The following is a 5,453-nucleotide window of genomic DNA, read 5'->3' on the forward strand; positions in this document are numbered from 1 at the left end:
CTTGCCATTTGCGACAACATGGATGGACACTGAGGGCATTATGCTAAGTGAAATAAATCAGAGAAAGACAAATACTATATGACCTTCCTTACGCATGGAATCTAAAAAAAAAACCAAGCTCATAGCACATCAGTGCTTGCCAGAGGTGGGGGGAATGGGTGAAGGGAGTCAAAAAGTACAAACTTCCATTTATAAAATAAATAAGTCATGGGGATATAATGTATAACATGGCAACTATAATTAATAATACTATATTGCATCTTTGAGAGTTGCTAAGAGAGTAAATCTTAAAAGTTCTTAGTACCAGAAAATAAATTCTGTAACTATATATGATGATGGATGTTAACTAGATTTATTGTGGTGATCATTTCACAATACATACAAATATTGAATCATTATGTGCAATCCTGAAACTATTATGTTAGTTCTATCTTAGTAAAAAAAAAAAGAGTTACTGGTAATTATTTCTTCTTCTTCTTCTTATTTTTTTGCCATTTCAGGAATAGGTGTTGAATTCATCAATTTCCTTTTCAGTTTCTATTAAGATAATAATTAAAATTTTCTCCTCAAATTAATTAATGTATAATACTTATCAGTCAATAATATTTGGATACAGGTGCCAAAATACCACTTTTCTTTCTTAATGAAAATAATTCCAAATCATTATAAATAAAATAATTTTATTAGTTAAAAATAATAATATTTGGAGGTGGGTAGGGCACCTTTTCAATTTGCATGTTTCTCTGCTTACTCTTCTCACACATGGCTTACTCTTACTTCTTTCGTTTCTTTGCTCAAGGTCACTTTTTCAGTGAGGTCTGTCTTAACTATCCTATTTAATTGCACATTTATATCCTTCACTGGGACTCCTAGTTCCCCCCACCCTGTTCTATTTTTTTTCTCTTGGACTTATCACTTTCTAACATACTATCTATTTACTTACTATGTTTGTTATAGGTTGTCTGTCTCCATGAAAAGTATTTTCCACAAAATAGGGGCTTTTTGTCCTTTTAAAAAATACTTTTGACCGATATATTTTAAATGCCTTTAGCAGTGCCTGGTACATAGGAAGGACAAAAAAAGAAGAAAAAAATAAGTGAGTAAATGAGATTGGAGCCTATCAAGGCATGGTGAGAGGGAGCGTTTGGACTTGAGCCTCCTTCCTATACAAGGAGAGCTTGAAGTTGAGAATTTAATAGTACTTCTAGATGAGGTTATAATTATAGTCATTGAGATACAGGAAAAAGATTGGAAGACTTTCATTGTAGAACGTAGATACTTTGTTCCAATAGTGAGTGTCACAGCCTGCAGTGCTCCATGAATTAAAGCATTGTGTTAAACTTGTGGTTATTGGTGAATAGCTCAACTATGTTACACTATGTTAAACTATGTTACACTGCATTTTTGTGTATTCAATATAAACATTTAAAATATGGCTTTATTTTTAAATTTATACCAGAAACCTCAAGAAACGTAAAAGGAGTGGCCCAATCTTTTCTCGACCTCTGAGAGGTGGCGGTAGAGACCGACTGCTCATCTTCCACTGCGGCTCCTTGTCTTCCTGAACTACGACTGAGCCCTTTTCTAACTGTGTCACCTGCAGCTTTAATTGATTTGCCAGTTTGAGCTGTAATTTAGAGATAATTTTTGCTACAAAGAGTTAAAATATCAGAGCTTTTAACCATTCTAAAATTTAGAAATAAGAATTTGAGACAAATTAGATTTTTCTAATAGAAATGTTCTGAGACTAAAGCCCTAAAGGGGAGTAAGGAAACCAATTAACTTTAATTTAAATAATCATGTCTTAAATAGCAAATGAACCAAATTCTATTGTTAAAGAACAACTGTATTAAATCCCTGAAAGGTTAGCTTCCAAATGGCATTAAAGCAGTGGTTGCATGTCTTACTAATGAAACAAGTTTCTGTTGGTCACTATAACCTCTGTTCGTAGTCTTTCCGAGCATTGCTATTGAGAGTAGAGGAGGGGAAAGATCGAGAGGGAATTCCCTCTGAAATTCCCACTGAAGTTCCTATTGTTAGCAACTTTTTTTTTTTTTTTTGGCAACAAACAAAAAAGCTAATCGTTTTATTCCTGGGGGAAAAATAGTACAAGAAAATGTGAAAGAAGCTTATTTGATTATTCTAAGACTCAAATATAGTGTGGTATATGATTTTTTGTTTGTACTTGCTATTTAAAAATAACATATTTATGGCTTCTTTTCAGCCCAGGAGGCACATGAGGCTATGGACCGGGCTGCAGTGGCCAGAGTAGGCTCTGAAGCAAGCACCAGCATGTGCTCCCTCGTGGCGGGAGTGGTGCTGGTCCAGTGCACATTCACCTTGAAGACAAAGACAGGGCCAGAAGACCAAGATCATTGAAATGCCTATATCTAAGTCCTACATCTCTGGATATTGCTTACCCACCTATCCTGTTGTTCTAGGGCAAATTCAAGGACAGAAGAACTCAGAGTGCCTGAAGGAAGATTGGATAACCAAGAAATGACTAGTCAAGATTCTGCTGTACATGTGAAAATGATGCCAGAATTCTGGAAAAGTTCAGTTTGCATCAAGAACTCCACAAGAAGAGTAGAAGAAATTATCTGTGGTCTTATCAAAGGAGAAGCTGTTAAACTTCAGATAGTAACAGACTTTGTATGACACTGAGTAGATTTTCCTAGAAAAGGAAAAGATCACCAACATGTCATAATATCATTGACAACAGAAAGCTAGTTCCAGATAAATGTCAAAAAAAGCTACTGCAACAAAGGAAAAATATGCTATTGAAATTGATCCTATTTTTACCATAGAAGTACTCTTATATGGTAGAATGGTATAGTAAATCACATGGTTTGCTTGTTGAACAAGCTTTACCGAAAGCTAAACTTAAAGAAATTGTGGCAGAATCTGATGTTATGCTCAAGGAAGAGTAAGAGAATTTCTTTGATAGACTATAACCACATAGTATCCCTGTGTTCATATTTTCAGCTGGTATCAGTGATGTCCTAGAGGAGATTATCCATCAAACTGGTGTTTATTATCCAAATGTCAAATTAGTGTCCAACTTCATGGATTTTGATGACAATGGGGTGCTCGAAGAATTTAAAGGAGGACTAATGTATTTAACAAACATCGTGGCGCCTTGAAGAACACAGAATATTTCAATCAATTAAAAGATAATAGCCAGATAATTTTGCTGGGAGACTCCCAAGGAGACTTAAGAATGAATGGCAGATGGAGTAGTGAATGTTTAACACATTCTGAAAACTGGATATCTAAATGAAAGAGTGAATGGGCTTTTACAAAAGCACATGAGCTCTTATGATATTATTCTAGTAAAAGATAAAATCAATGGAGATAGCCAACTCTATCTTACAGAAGATTGTGTAAACCAGTATTCTTCAAGACGTTCCTCCTGTGGGGCGACTGATGGAAGAACTGTTCATGTATGTGCTCATCTTGCTGAAAGATTTTTATTCATAACATATTCTTGCTTTTGAAGTGTTTCTTCTATATTACTGAAGTGTTTTAGGCATGTTGAATCCATCAACTGGAAGCTCCTTTTTCTCCACCTCTCTCAGCACATTCCTCACCATATTTTTTAACATTAAAAAAAAAATTTTAAAGTCAAAATTTGAAAAATAACTTCTTATGTTTGCAGAGTGAATTTTGTAGTTTAACGCTATTATGAAGTTTTTGAAATGTCTTTTTACATTGGGAAAATGTGAGGTGAGTGATGTTAAGTATTGCCATTTTTATGATTTGGATGAATTATGCTGATGATATCACTGTCTCCTGAAATTGTATTATGTTGGTTATTTTGTTTAGGGAAAATTGATATTTACCAGAAAATACTAGCACTTGGTGTTTGAAAAAACTTGGTAACTACATGTCACTAGCCATTATAAAATGTTCTGTATGGATGCACTGGTAATACACATGAAATGAAAAGCCTTTTCAATTCTAAAAAAAAAATAATGTATTTATTATGATTGAGATTACTATTTATAACTACAATGACTAAATTTCAGCCAATGTCTATAAACATTAAAGCAATCGTCAACAATGTATTAATAGAGTATATATTATGCTAAAATCTGGCAGTGGGCTAGAGATACATCCTGGAGATGTATCTTGGATGAATTTACATAATAGAGTAGAAAAAACATGAGTGTGGCAGACAGTTTGAAGTCAGATCATGGAAGACTTTAAATGCCATGTTCAAAGGCATTTTTTTTCATGCCTTCTCTATTTCTTCCTCCTCATGTGCTGCTACCTTTATGACTTAAGGAAAGCAAGTTAACCTTGCTGAGACTATCTTATCTGTATTATGGGGATACTAATCCTGTATTATGGATATGCTTGGAGGATTAATGGAGGTAAAGCTTGTGACTGAGGCTGGATCACAGTGGAAGCTTAATATATATTGGCCTTAGCATTGTTTTCTAATCACAGTGGAAGCTTAATAAATATTGGCCTTAGCATTGTTTTCTAATCACAGTGGAAGCCTAATAAATATTGGCTTTAGCATTGTTTTCCAGAAATGAAATGCTGCTTTCTGCACTCCCTTCCCCATCTTCACATCCTGTGCTTCATAAATGTTTGCTGTTTTTTATTTCCTTGTGGTATTTTTTTGGAAGAAGTCTTAAAAAACCACTACAGAATTTACCAAAAGAGAAAATAGCGTGGATTGACAGAAGAGGGCAAAAAGAGTTAAAAAGATTGATATACCATAGCCTTAACTTGCTGAAGCTACTTTTTCTTCAAAACATAGCTACTGCCTTTGCTGGCAACGTGACCTGTGCCTTGTTCCAATTACTGACGCAAATCAAGACAATTTTTTCCTGTGAAGGACTTGGTGAAATGATGCTATAGAAAAATCCAGTGCATTTCCATTATTGCTTGCTTAACAGCAATCTTATTTTATAGCAATAGGAAAATAATTTTGCAGAATGCTTCCCCATTCCCACATAGAAAGTACATAACATTATGTTTGTGTTGAAACTTTCTTTCAAAATGTCATAACCCCATTCGAAAGAGAATTAAAATCCCGTTATTTTAATTTACATCTAGCCACAAGATAAGTAAAGTTATCATTGAAATTCTAATTAAATAGGATGATTGACTAAGGTAGCACATCAAAGAAGAGAAGTGAATATGATAAGTCGAGGACTTATTAATTAGTCTGCGTGGAAGAAATTCCAGGGATGTCAAGCTGAGCCTGCTGCAAGGAGAAAAAAAGCAGACAAGAAAATGTTCGTTTCTTTGAAGTTAGGAACTGAGATAGTGATGGAGGTAATTGTGTCTGACTGGATCCAGTAATGAAGAGCTGTAAATCAGACTTCAGAATCGAAGGAAAGATTCAAGTAACGAATGTGGCTGCTCCCCCCTGCTGTGAAGAAACAGAATGCAGAGTGCACTAATTGACCCAGCCTATTTCCCAGTAGTTCTCTGTT

General features: G+C 34.7%; 1 pseudogene; it reads left to right on the forward strand.

Moving 5' to 3' along the window:
• The first annotated feature begins 2,449 nt into the window (after positions 1–2,449).
• On the forward strand, positions 2,450–3,387 carry LOC105293002 (annotated as a pseudogene).
• Positions 3,388–5,453: the final 2,066 nt, after the last annotated feature.

Source organism: Pteropus vampyrus, unplaced genomic scaffold (assembly GCF_000151845.1).
Source record: "Pteropus vampyrus isolate Shadow unplaced genomic scaffold, Pvam_2.0 Scaffold67, whole genome shotgun sequence".
Taxonomy (NCBI): domain Eukaryota; kingdom Metazoa; phylum Chordata; class Mammalia; order Chiroptera; family Pteropodidae; genus Pteropus; species Pteropus vampyrus.